Raw genomic sequence first — 14,979 nt, 5'->3', positions numbered from 1 at the left:
AAGTTTGTGTTGGGGTTGAAATCTGATATTAGTTTGATGATGCAGCGCCACCTGATATGTTGGCAGAATAAGTCGGTGGACGAAATACTACGGTATGCTAAATATTGTTGTGATCAAGTAGAATCAACACAAAAGAAATTGAAAGACAAAGTAATGTTGGCACAGTTGAGAAGTGCAGACTATATGCAGGGGGTTGGAGGAGGTATAGGTTGTGGAAGAGGAAGTGGCCGAGGTATGGGTCAGCTAATGGCAACTCAACCAGGTCAGGGATGAGGAAGAGGCACGGACATGAGTACAAGTGAGTGGGTGGCACAACAGAAAAAAGTGACTGCCTGCCATTATTGTCACAAGACGGGACACTGGAAGCATGAGTGTCGCTTGAATCCTGCTAATCAGATTCCATATGAAGGAGAGGGACACATGAGCGAGACTCTACAGACAGTGACTAGACCTAGGTCCATGTACGGAGGTTGCGAGCCACAAGTACAGGTGCCACAGCCTCCCAGAATACCCACGTACAATCAGACATATCAACAGATGCCGTATTTTGAAATACGAGATAGATACGATCAATCTCAAGGCTCTCTAGAGTATCAGAGGAGGGTGCAGGAAGAATGCCCTCTCAATACCATCTTGGAGGTAGATCAGAGTGGGCCGTTTGTAGATGCAGATGTGAACGGATATCCTGTCACCTTTCTATTAGATACTGGAGCCGCGCGTTCCACAGTAAGAACATATGTAGTCCCCAATTTATCTCTTTCAGGTCAATCGATACAAGTAGTAGGTTTCAGCAATCAGAGAATGACCAACCCACTGACAAATGCATTACCTGTTAGAATAGGGCCGTTCAAGGATAAGCACCAGTTTGTGGTATGCAATTCAAGTCTGGTCTGTCTTTTGGGGGGTGATTTGCTGTGCAAATTAAATTGTGACATCTCATGCACTCCGAGAGGTGTGGAGTTGCAGACCTATGATGACGATGCTGATTTCAAAATGGCCAATATGAGCATGTGTGCTGAACTGTTTGTGGTTCTTACAAAAGCCGAAATGCCGCATGATTTGAGAGACTCAGTTGACCCGCAAGTGTGGGATTTCACAGGAGAAGAGATAGGGTTAATCCGAGGTGTGGAACCTCTGAAGATACAGGTGCGACCAAATGCTGAATTTCCAAGAACACCGCAATACAAATTGTCTGCAGCGACAGTGGCTGGAATAACTTCTATTATTGAATCAATGATTGCCCAAGGCATTCTAAAAGAGATAAGAGGAAGTCCCTGTGATTCACCGATTATGGGACTACAAAAGTATAGGATAGTGCAAGATTTGCGCAGGATTAATGAAATTGTGATTCCCTGTTATCCTGTGGTACCGAATCCAGCCGTGATTCTCTTTCAAATACCATGTGAAGCGGAGTGGTTTACCATTATTGATTTATGTCAGGCGTTCTTTTCTATATCGTTACATGAAGATAGCCAGTATTTATTCGCATTTTGGATGGGCGACTGTGTCTTAACATGGTATAGAATCCCACAAGGGTATACAGAAAGACCCTCCATCTTTAGCCAGTGCTTGAAAAAGAATCTCGAAGGACTGGTGATGCCCCAGAAATCAGCTCTGGTTGCAATATATAGACGACCTTTTGGTCGCCTCAGAAAATGAGGATGCATGTAGGATCGATACAGTGGCTTTGTTAAACCATTTGGCAGAAAATGGACACAAAGTGTTCACCAATAAACTACAGTACTCTTTGCCTGAAGTTCAGTACCTAGGACATCGCATTGAGAAATGAAAGCGAAGAGTCTCACCAGGTCGCATAGAGGCGATCTTGCAAATGGGAACTCCGAAAACACAGAAAGAAGCCCGCATGTTTTTGGGTATGGTCGTCTATTGTCGCCAGTGGATCCCAAACTTTTCCTTACAAGCAAAGCCTCTGTTAAGATTGACACGTAAAGACATCAGTGATCCGGTACCATGGGATGAAGAGTGCTTGAGAGCCTTCCAGGAGTTGCAAGAAAGCATATGTCGTGCCCCAGCTCTCGGAATGCCAGACTATAATAAAGTGTTTTTGCTCTTCTGCTGTGAGAAGGAGGGATGTGCATTAGCGGTACTTGCACAGACACATGGAGGTACCCGTAGACCAGTGGCCTATTTTTCAGCTACATTAGATCCAGTAGCTTCTGCGTTGCCCGGATGTCTGAAATACGTTGCTGCAACTGGTGTCAGCATTGAAAGATGCGAGAGCATCGTAATGGGTCATCCACTAATCGTGTATGTACCCCATTCTGTTGAATTGTTGATGACCTGCACAAAAACGCAACACCTTACGAACAACAGGTTAACTAAGTATGAGCAAGTTATTTTAGCATCTGAAAATGTCACGTTGAGACGTTGCACTACCCTGAACCCCGCAACACTGTTGCCTGTTCCCCAAGAAGATGGAGATGACAATTGTGAAGAACTTGACTGTCTGGATGTCACTGAACTACCCAGACCTGACATTGTTGATGAACCTTTATCTGAATCTGATTTGATCCTTTTTGTTGACGGTTCATGCCGAAGAGACAATGAAGGGAACCTAAAAGCAGCGTTTACTGTATGCACCATCACCGGAGTAGTAGAAGCTGCCTGTTTGAATAGAGTATTCTCTGCTCAGGTAGCGGAAATCATTGCATTAATACATGCCTGTATTATTTCACATGGAGTCCGAGTAACGATCTATACGGACAGCCAATATGGGTTTGGTGTAGTTCATGATTTTGGACAGCTGTGGGCTCAATGAGGCTTTCTGACATCCTCAGGGTCTCCGATTCAAAAATGGTGAATATGTGCGCCAACTATTGGACGCTTTGCAAAAGCCCAAGGCCAAAGCAGTTGTAAAATGCGCTGCTCACGGAAAGGGAGAAGACTTTGTTACGAAGGGCAATAATTACGCAGACGAAGTAGCTCGTTTTTGTGCCATACACGCATGTGTTTTTAATGGACAATATACAGGAGAAAGCACAGAAGAGACCGAGCTGAGCATGATGTTAGCTGTAGCTGATACATGGGATGAGGTAAAACGATTACAAGATGAAGTCTCAGAGGAAGAAACTGCCTCATGGGTCAGAGCAGGCTGTGAAAAGAGAGATGATGGCATTTGGGTGTCAGCTGATAATAGAGCAATACTTCCTAATTGTTTTTTGAGTCCAATGGCAAGGCAGATTCATGGAGCAGTTAATCTGGGATGAGATGCCATGGTGCGAGTGTTCAGGCAGACGTGGTTTAATCCACGCTTTCGTGTGATTGCTGAAGAAGTGTGTCATAGATGTGTCACATGTCAGCAAATGAATGCAGGGAAAAGAAATGTGGTTACAATGAGTCACATTGGGAGATCAGGAGGTCCCTTTAACAGAATACAATTGAATTTTATTGCGATGCCAAGATGCAATAGGCTGAGATATGTATTGGTGGTGGTGTGTATCTTTTCACTTTGGGTTGAGGCTTATCCAACTCGACGATGTGATGGTCTTACTGTAGCAAAGCTGTTATTACGAGAACTTATACCACGATATGGATTTCCGACCTCAGTAGAAACAGATAGAGGAACTCACTTCCATAGTGAACTCATGAAACTGTTGTGTGTTGCTTTGAACATTGACCAGAGATTGCATTGCAGCTACAGACCGGAAGCTTCTGGTCTGGTAGAACAGGTGAATGGCACAATCAAAATGAGAGTGGCTAAGGTGTGTTCATCAACTGCATTGAAATGGCCAGATGCCTTGCCACTGGTTTTAATGAGTTTGCGTAGCACTCCTGATAGAAGGACAGGGCCATTGCCACATGAAATATTGACAGGGGGAGCTATGAGATTGCCTATGGTACCAGCCACAGCCTTGATAAATATCACTGATGATATGGTATTGGACTATTGTAGAGGACTGACTGATGTGGTTAATTCTGTGTCCCACCAGGTCGAGGCTGCAACTGCATCCACCTCGTGGGACCTGCTGCATGATCTGAATCCCAGTGATTGGGTTCTTGTACGCAAGCACGTGCGGAAGAGCTGTCTGGATGCCCACTGGCGAGGACCATACCAGGTGATATTGGTCACGAATACAGCGGTGAAGTGTGGAGGACTGCCGCATTGGATACATGCTTCGCATACCCGCAAAGTTCCGGAGCCTGTAGAGGAGGCACCCATTCCCCAAGTTGCCCGAAGAACAGCTGATTCTGAAGACATACAAAGAGAACCAGCACAAGGGGAAAGAGAACTGCCTGCGGAAGAGCCAACTCCAGAGCCTTAAATCAACGATATTGTCGAAGTATCCTGTGAATCAGACCTGAGTGAACGGCCTGGCGCTGAAGGAACAGACAAAGAGGAAGAGCAGAGAGCAAGTGCCAGATCAGAGAAGTGGCCAGCAAGAAAAGAAAGGCTGAACGTAAGACTTGCATCTGAGAAACATCTTGCTCCAATTCCTGAAATGTCTGAATCCGAACAAAGTGAACAAGAAGATAATCCGGATGATCTAAGACGCTCAAGAAGAAAAAGAACACTGTCTCAGAAATACGAGTCTCCTGAGTGGACATATCTGGTTGCAGATGCAGAGACCGAGGAATTCCGGGAGATTGGGAACTGGAACAGTGAGCTACGGAGGGGAAACCCTCTTGATTGATATTCAGCTGTTAGTCCCGGGAGTTGAAGCCTTTGGAACCCTGACACTGCAAGTTCCGAATCCACCCAGATTGAGTGGACTGCGATTCTGTATCGGACATGATCACATACTTGTTGGATTGTAAGGGAAGAGGCGCGGACGGTCGCAGGCTCGCGAGCCTTTGGTTGTGGTTGTGGTGCCCTTATCAAGGAGGTATCCGCACACGAGACATACCAGACATTAGGAGTGCGACTGAAAACTCCATGTTCATGCCATAGGCTCTTTATTCTGAGACGGGCCATCCACGATACAAGTAGTGGACCTACTGTGAGAGTGAGATACATTCTTGAGTACGCCCTGACGAAGTTCAATTCTTTGAACGAAACGCGTTGGCTGAGCCGTTCTACTGGTTGGAAAACCGCAATAAAGACTTTTCCTATAAACAGAATTGACCACTTGGTGTGATTACATTTGACTATTTGGTGGTGCACTGCTCCAACTTCTTTACGATTCTGTATCCTTTTTCAAGTTGTTTTCCCTTCCTTTGGTCGACAGCTTACTGCCTTGGAATTGGGAGAAATTCGTGCTAAAATCCTGCAAATGGTTCTACAAATACTTGGCTCTAACCTCATTAGAGATGAAGTTTGAACTGTAATCTGATCAAAGAACTCATTAGGCCTTAGAAAGAAGATAACCTAGCCCCCCATGACAGAAGATTTAAAATTAGGGTCCTTTCAATAGAGAGAAGAATTCAGGATTAGGGCTGACTACTTCTCTATAATAGGCTTAGTATTGATGGATTAAATTCGGCAATAATCGAGTAGAGAAATCAAGAAGGACATTGTAATTTGAAACTAAAAGTACAGAAAAGAAAACAGAGACTCTCAACGTTTCTTTGGTGTGTCCAATACGACAGTGGAAACATGGCTTCCCAAAAATCTAATCGAAAACAAAAATGTATTATTGGAACTTTAATAGTAGTAGTACTGCTTGTCATAATAGTGGTGATTGTCACATCTTTGAGTGGGTCTTCCAATGAAGAAAAGAATGAGGAACAACCAACCCGTACCCCACCTGGTTCAAATGTTGATATAGAAGATGGTCCATCTATGAAAGATAAGGAAATGATCAAGGAAACTAGTCGAAGATTGCCTGTAGATTTGTCAAAGGGTGATTTCACGCTGAATGCATATGCACGCTTGTTGTATGAGTACGTGGACACGATGGAGGCGAAAGACTGCTATGTGTGCATGCAATTACCAGCTTCAGTAGAGGGAGGCATACAATACCATCACTTACCTGTGACCTATGTCATCACATGCAGTGTATGATTAAGTATGTTTTACAGCAAAGCCCATTTTGAATATTATTTCTCGAATTATGATGTGGTACTTTCTGAAGTGCCAGTCCTAAAATACATGAACAAATATGATTATTACAAGGAAGTAGAGCGCATGTCTAAGTGCTTCGTGCCTACCATCACTCTAGATACGTCCTATGCACACAGACACAATTTAACCTGCATGCTAACTGACATTGAAAAGAAATTCATAGATCAGATAGAAGATCGACATAGACAAACATTGTTTCGTCCAGATCCGAAGCATAAGGTCTTGCCATGGACTAAGGAAGAATTAGATCACAAGGCAAATGGGAGTCCAGGACCTAGAGGTTTAGACTTTCAGCAGAAAGAAAAGTTGTGCATTAGACATCCGTCCACATATTACGACAAGATATTCGTGGGTGAAAGTGATTGTGAACACATTTTTCTGATTGAAGAGTCCATAAGAAAGGCACTATTGGATAAATTGAACATAGTGCCTAATGTTTATTTTGTATGTGGTAAGAATGCCTATGTGAAACTGCCCCAGAATTGGTACGGGACATATAATTTAGCTATCGTATTTCCCAAGATATTTCATGTGGATGATTTGTGACCATTAGAAGGAAAAAGCTCTCATAGAGGAAAACGTGGTGTAAGTGCTGGAGAAATCATTGGTGATGTGTTCGGAGCTATGATACCTAGTTTAGGTTTGGTTTTGAATGATGTAAAAATTCGAAAGCTGGCAACGATAGTGGATAAACTCTCCGTGAATACAGCACAAATTCTGTTATTAGTAGATGGTCTCGATAAGGGCTATGGTTCTTCAAAATCGTCTTGCTTTTGATGTCCTACTAGCAAAAGCTGGAGGCGTCTGTAAACGTTTGAGAGTCCAACAGTGCTGTACTTATATTCCTGACAGTAGTCGGGATATAACAAAATATATTGCCAACATTTCAGATATCCACCAAGAATTGAGTAATTTGGCTGCTGAGGGACTCTGGGATCACATTGGCAAGGGTTTTGGACAAATTGGCAGTTGGTTTGGCAATTTGGGACAGGGAATTATGGGTTACATCTTGAAACCCATTATCATAACTGTCATTTGCATAATTATATTATTGGGTGGCATCAAAGCATGCAAGTGGCAAAGAGCCAGATATCAGGAAAATATTCTGAAAAAACTAGAACAGCAAATGGAAAGACTGCAGGACAGTCATTATCAGCATGTGAAAGGGTTAGAGAGATTTAGACACGTACAGCAAAGTACATCTTCTGTTTAAGTCGGTCTCTTCTACAAGGAGGAACTTCTGAAAGAATGTAAAATGGTGTTATGACACTAGTCATAAGAGGGGGGAAATGATAGAGCGCTTTTAGCACTCTATGTTGTATGGGTGCATTATAGTCATAGATGTTATGCACCTAGATACAATTCAGTATTGTGTGCAGTGTTTGTAGATTTATGCATACATTCATTGTAGTGCAATGTTATAATATGATCATGTATGTATTGTCATGCCTGCATATACAAAAGCAGGACAGTTTATAATCATATAATGTAACAGTACGTAGTTAAATTGCCCGACTTTTAGGCCTAAGATTGTATTTGTTTTTGCACCTCCTTGGCTTCTCGAGAAATAAATAATGAAATTCAGTTTGTTTTCAAGAAATAGCAGTGTTCTCATTCTACTGCATGTATTGGAATGCCAACTAGTTATTTTCAGATTGGAGAAGATACAAGAAATGCTTTGAAGACAGTTGGAAGCGAGAGGAGATGGAGGGTAGCTTTCGTGTCTGGCTGCTCTGAGAACCAAGGTAACTATGCTGAACAAAGAAGACTTAATTAGAAAGTGTGAACCGCCCCATTTAGAAAAAGTCGCAATGGAAAATGTTACCAGGATGAACTGAAAATCGAAGTCTTTATTATATGATGTGCAGGGACAGAGACCCCAGACTTCTGCTAGCTTTCAGAAAGAATGGAGCATCTTAGATCACGCTCCTAGCTTTAAGCATCCTAACCCATTTGACGTGAATACTTCTCAGGAAGTCAACACGTGCTGACACCTTTGGTATCTGATAAAGGGCACTAGGTGGGAATCCTTTTAGCATAGTGTAGGGAGAGATTCGATTTATTGTCTCTTGAAGAGAGAGTTGGACTCCGTTTCTATTTTAAGCTGTATCCTGCTCTTAGAGTTCACCATTTTATTTCTTTTGTGCCGAATCACTTATATTCGTAGGATCGGCTCTGTATTGATTTTTCTGTACCTATATATGATGGTCTTACGATGTGTGTACATCCTATTATTCTTGGCCTTATAATAAATTGACAAACCTAAAGTCGGTGTCTGTGGTACTTTCAGGTATGGTATTGTCATCGTGTTATGAAATGTTTTTCCCCTCCACCACTGCTTAGTAGGTAAATAAAAGATCCTGGGCGCTAATTGTGAGGAGAAAGATAGGGGTGCAATTTAGCGTAATCAGTCCTTTTGATGTCAGTTGTTTCTGTCCCCTCCCAAATGGCTCATCCTTGCTATGTTCTGGCTATTTACACCACGGCAGCCTTCCTGCTCCCATGATTACACAGCTTAGCGGTGGGATTAATTGCAGAGTTAAGTCCAAATGGTGTTAGCCAAATGCTTTCTACAATTGGAGTGCGAGCTAAAAGGATATTCAGGTCTAGACGAAAGCTGGTGTGTGCGGCGTTCACCAATGGTGGGTGCTGCGGCGAACACCACAAACAAAATGAAACTAACTTCAAGCTTGCAGGAAGCAGGATTTCAGATACCGCGCCCATTTCAAATTGAGATTGTATAAAAGGAGAACAAAGTCAGAGTCTCATCCCTTCCCAAAACAGTTCGTGGAGCCAGTGTCATGAGGTAGGAGTGTCGAATTGGAACTTTTGACTTCCTACTTTTTGCATTATTTTACTAAGATCGTTTTCACGATCATTACCATTTCCAAGGCCTTGTATATTAGAAACTGTTTTGCGTGCGCACTATTTTCTATCACTTTTATTTACAGTCTTATTTTGTATCCCTCCTGTTTTATAGTCGACACTGCATATAGGGTCATTTTATACTGGACTGGAACCCAGTATGAACTTACATCTATTGAACTTTCCAGTAAGTTCATAAGTGTCATATGCAAAGAGTAGACTACACCGCAAGGAGAACAAATTACTGCTTTCTTATATTTTCAGTGAGAAAACTGCATTAAGTTCTAGAGGAGAAACGGCTTGAGGACTTGTTACTTCAAGTAATTAGGTAAAAATATTGCTTATGATTTGAATGTTGCAAGGTTCTTGTCATTGCAGACTTCCATAAGCGGCTTACGAAGAGACTGTGACAAGACTTGCGCCAGTGTTTTCTCTCTCTTCCATTTCCCCTTTCCCCTCTGTAAGGGCTGCTGCGATTTCTGTTACATTTAGAAACCAGGGTTTCTCTGTAGAGGTGAATAGGATTAGCTTAATGGCACTCCTGCATACCGGTAGCAAAATCTGTGAACTGCAATGGGAGACCAGTCATTCACATCTATTTGTAGATGTTTATTATAGTCCCTCGAGTGGGGCTCCACGACAAACACTCTTTATCCAATTTGTTCTCAGGCAGCAAAAAGTGCATTTTTTAAAGTTACTTTTCCATTAAGTTTATCAACAATCTATGTTCATCACTGAGTAAAATTTTTGTTACCAAGCAATAAATAACTTTGAATTCAATTTCTAGTATATTGCCAGGCTTAATTGTGAAAATAGTTTTTTATTGACTGTCATACCTGTTCATGGAAAATGTGTTTTTGTCTCCACAATGACAAACAGCTTTTTTCAACTGCTTAATGTGGGGAATTTACATTTCTTCAATATTTACTGTGTGCCAGTTTTATACATTAAGTGCTCAGTCCTATGGCCTTAAGGAGCATACTTAGGGGCTACTTAACTAATGCATAAAAATAGGTTGCACTACATGGCAGAGAAGTTTTCCTTGACATGTATCACTGCAGTGGGTTTAAACTGCAGTCCCGCCAGAGCACAGTGGTGTCCTCTGGAGGTGTACACTACAGTCATACTAGTGGGTGGTGTAAATACACACTGCAGCTCACATACGACATTTAACTTCTATGGCACTGTTGCAATCCAGTTGCATGTAACCGATTTTACAGTATAGGTCAGTGCACACAGTCATAACGCTAATAACAATAAAATCCATAAAATGCAAAAATACAGGGGAGACCACGCAGAAAAAAATTAATTATTACTACCCTATTTCTGGATTTCTGGATATCGTGCCCTATTATCTGGATATTTCCAGACTATCTGAATATTACTGCCCTGTTAGTTGTATTTCCAAATGCAATTGCTGTTTTTTAATGTAATTCTCTTATTTATGCAGCCTCTATCTCAAGATATCTGATTTTAAATTGGAGTCTCTTCCAAAGCGTTTCTGCAGCTAGTTTGATTTCTGTTTATTTTCTAAATAAAATGGTGATTGTGTATCCGTGTGCTACATTTAAGTGCAGGAGTTCCTGTATGGAAGCGGGTACAGCCAAATGGAGTTTAGGTGCTGTGCTTGAGGGGTGGAAACTACTGACATCGTCCTGAATGCAGCAATACCTGAAATATTTTGAGATGGTCAAAAGTATTTTACAAATTTGTTACATTGGCTCTTGCACTCTTTAAAAAGATACGTAATCCTGCATGGAATGTGTCAGGGCAGCTACCTGACCCTCTAGTGGGGATAACAGTTGGACCGCGGAGATGGTGAGGCAGAGGCGTCAATGGAAGTGGACTTCTAGAGGAAAATAATTACTTTGGACAAGATCAGGCCTCCTGGACTAGTGATATATGTCCTCCAACCTGAAACAGCATTTTGTGCCCGCGTTTATGACACAAGAACAAAAACAATATACACTAGTAGTCGTAATAACAACAGCAACAATAATTATAACAAAACACCAACAATAAAAAACTAATAACAAAACAACCATAGTATTACAATAGACACCTACAAAAATACTACTACTACTACTACTACTACTAATAATACTAATAATAATAATAATAATGTCAACAACAAACACCAGCACTGTTGACAGAAAACCATCAGGAAAGACCTTGGAGACATCTTTTCATAGTCTTCACACTTCAGCTGTTCTCGGTCTCTTTCGGGCTATAGCCTGGAAAATACGAGGGAAGGCTCACGTGACGCTGTGCATCATCTGCGACACCTCAGGTATCTCAAAATGTCTGAATATTAATCATGTTTATTTTGGGGCATTTCGAATGTGTTTCAATGAATTATTCACTCTAATTTTGTTTTGTTTTTTAACTATCTACTACTTCTTAACTCAAATAGCTACATTTCCAGATTACTTAGTGCCTTCATTGTATCTGAAATGTCCTTCCATAAATATTTCCAGGACTATTTTCCAGTGAGACCATGCACCTCTCCTTTCTAGATACTTGTTTCCTGACGGAGGTAGATGACATGCCAACCACACAGATTTGGCAGGGGATGGGGGAGGGGAACATGCATTTATACAGAGCTACTTCCCAACAATGCCCATTGTCTGATTCGTATCATTGAATGCGTTGCTTTCATAGCCGCACTGTCTGGCACCTTCTCTTCCATAATGCAGCATGGACATCCCAAGATGTCTGCCTTCTTCAGCACGTTTGGCCGGACACTATACATTTGTTTTGTAAGGCATCTTGAGACTCCGGTGAGCTGCTGTCACTCAGCAGTAAGATACTCCTTTATTAAAATCAAATGAATGGTTGCCTCTTAACATCAATGTGGACCTAGTGGATTGAGGCATGCTGTACCCACAGGGATACCCCAGAGCAGCATCATAAGATGCTTAAACTATAGAGTTAGAGAACTACTCTCTGCCTCTCGTAAGCCTGGTCAAGCTTCATCGTTTGGCACTTCCTAACCAGCAGTCCACTGCACTATAAGAACCCTGACAGATCCACCCTCTTTGACCCCTTTGGGCCGCACTGGAATGATCTTCTCTGTTGTTCTGACTCCGTCAATGTCAGGGATGTTCATTTCAATAAGAACTTTGTATGGTCATTTCAAAATATGTGCAATATAGAACAAAACACATTGGCATGTAATTAAAGTCAACAGAAAGCACAGAAACAAGGAAATAGAAATGTTAAATACCAGTAGCTGATATTTCTCCAACCTCCTTTATGCCAGCACATTCTACACTCAAAGCAAGAAGGAATCAATAAGGCCAGTGACCTATACAATGGGGTTCATGCTAAGATCCCCATATCTTGCCATGTTTGAGCAGGTATCCATGGACCTCGTATATGGATGACTCCATGTACATGTCCACTCTTCAGATACAGCCCTCTAAAGATGGTGCTTCGGCCACCTGCCAATTTTGTGCCACGTCGCTTTGAACAAGGGGTTGAAGGAGGGATTTGGTTTATCAATTTGTCTTTTGAGCTGCTTCAAAGGTGGAGTGGACTGGATAGCCCATGACTGTGAGTTCCTCCTCCATGTTTCACCAGGATGTTTCACCAGAATGTTACACCCACACTGTGTAGAAGAAGCCTCTCAGTAATGTGTGGCACCATACGCAGATAGGGGAGGATTCCTGCTTCCCTAGCCAGACCACATGTGCATGAGTTAGGCCCTATGAAGGTCATTCAACAGAATGAGTCTAATATAACTACCTCGACTGCTGACATTTGAGTATCCTGCCACACCATTTCAGTGCGCTTTCTGACATCCTCCGTCCATGCATTTCTAAGTGTTGGGAATATGTCTGGTGAGACCTAGAAAGTCGGGTAAACTTCTTGAACTTCTTACCCTACACCCCTTCCCCCAGCCACCCCCAAAAAATAATTTGCTGTGATTTGGGCCTTGGGATGCTCTCATACCTTCACGCATGATCTCTTATTTCCATAAATGTTTTGCCACCTAGTAGTTCAGCTGAGATAGATGGGAATAGATGTCATTGCTTTGGAAAGCAACCAGAGACAGAAGTCGCTGTGGTTCTCTAACAACAACTGAAATTTGAGATTCTTCTGGATAAGACAGCACAATTTATTTAGCAGGGATGAATTGACTCATAATATGAGCTTTAAGATTCTGGTGAATCATCAACTTCCTGGTGGAAAAAGTGAGTCTGAGGGAGACTGCTTGCATCAACTCAAACAAGAATACTGACACAGAGTTAAGTACAGGATCCCTTCTGGTCTGTGTGTTAGGTTTGGGTGTTAGCTATTGATGTATTAAGAATGTGTGTAATGCACATAGACTAACAAAGACCTTTATACCACTATTATTCCTAGGGTCATTCTTAACATTTTCTTCAAAACTCATATTTCCTGTTGAGTAAATATGATTTTTATCATGCTTGAGCCATTTTGTTTATTGAATTGGTCCTGATTTTTAAAAACTGGTTTGATTACGCACTGGAGGAAGCTGGCTCTGTATATACTATACCAAAGTGAGGTAAAGTGTGCACAGAGTCCTGTGAAACCCCAAAGGTAGCCAGAGGTAAAGTTAGATAGAACCTTACTCTCTAATTTTGGTAGAGTGGTCGAGCAGTAAGTCAGTATCAGAGGACAATGTTAAGCATTTGTTGTGCACACTCATTCTGCAAATGATATCACGCACTCAAAGACTGAACTGAGACCAATTTTGTTTGTATACAAATATTTTTTTAGTTATTTTATTTCTTAGACCCAAGCAAACCTGGCACAGGTAAGCGATAAATACTTTACAGCAGTAATGTAGTTAGTAAACAGTTTAAATTGTAATTGTATATGCACTTTGTTTTGACTTACAGTATGGTTTCAGAGAAAAGCAATACTTTGTAAATACAGTACATAGACTTGAATGGGATTTTCAGTAAAATTACAGGTAAGTTACTTGTGAGATTACTATTCTTACTCAGAGTAGTATACCTGGATAGTACTCTGGGACATTTCCTGTAAACAGGTAAGTAAAATCGTTTTGGTTAGTTAGTGCAATTTCAAAGAATGTCTTCGGGTTTTCAAACTCCACACTTGGAAACTTTTCCAAGAAAAACAGTCAATGTTATCCTACAGAGGAAAATAGTGTTATCGATTTAAAGGTAAGTATTTGGTAGTGGGAGTTGAGGTCTTGGGGGAAGACTCAGGGGTCCCCCAGAGTCAAGGATGCACTCTAGTTACACCCTCAGCGGCACTAGGGCGGCCAGGTGCAGAGAGCTGAGGCCCAATGTTATCCAACGGGGGATAGGGGACTTTCGGTTGGTGGCTGCTGACGAGCAGGCCACCTGGTTGTGGGAGCAAGGCTCCTGGACTTTAGCTAAGGGCAAATGGGAAAACAAAGTAGCACCAAAGGTGCACCCTCAGCGACACAAGGGTGGCCGAGAGCAGGTTGCTGTTTCGACGTGGGGCACCCTGTTGTTTTCAATGGGGAACCTCCAGTTTGCAAAGGCACTGCAGGCTTGGGGACGAAGGTCTTCTGGGTGCGACCACCACTTCAAAAGGTAAGTTAGGAAGTTAGGGGTTGGTTAGGCACAGTCGGTTTGGGCACCCAAGGCGGTGTGGCGTCGGGTGCAGGGGTGCCTTTTGGGGTCGGATCTTCTTACCAGCTCCTGGTCGCGGTTGAGGGGACCTGTTGGATTTAGGCTGCAGGTGTCGGCTGTAGGCTTGAGGCAGGTCAGGGGTCGCCGGATCTCAGATCAGGATCGCTGGGGTGACCTCCTCGTGGTGTTTGCCCACTCGAGCTCTGCTGTGAACAGCGGGTGCAGAGTGGGGCGGATCCACGGTGTCCAGACGGAACCAGAGGTTGCAGATGAACAAATCCGGTGTTCACTCGAGACACAGTCTTTGGGGTTGAAGGCAGGCAGGTCCTCCGGGGTTTTCAAGGTTGCTAGCTGCAGAACACACCGGAATTTCACAGGAGCAGGTTCGAGGTGGAGACAGTCCAGTAGGATTGGGGCCAAGTCAGTGAGGGTCTTCCTCTTGTTAGCTGCTGCACGGCTGTTCGGTCCTTCTTCTTTTTCTCCTTGTAGTTTCTTCTT

At 42.6% G+C, this 14,979-nt stretch overlaps 1 protein-coding gene across 1 annotated transcript in view; it reads right to left on the bottom strand.

Moving 5' to 3' along the window:
* Positions 1–14,979, bottom strand: part of DNHD1 (dynein heavy chain domain 1) — an 856,151-nt gene that overhangs the window by 705,012 nt on the left and 136,160 nt on the right. The window lies entirely within an intron of this gene.

This window comes from Triturus cristatus, chromosome 8 (genome assembly GCF_964204655.1).
Source record: "Triturus cristatus chromosome 8, aTriCri1.1, whole genome shotgun sequence".
NCBI lineage: Eukaryota > Metazoa > Chordata > Amphibia > Caudata > Salamandridae > Triturus > Triturus cristatus.
The sequence above is the reverse complement of the archived record's forward strand: the minus strand, read 5'-3'. Positions and strand labels throughout refer to the sequence as shown.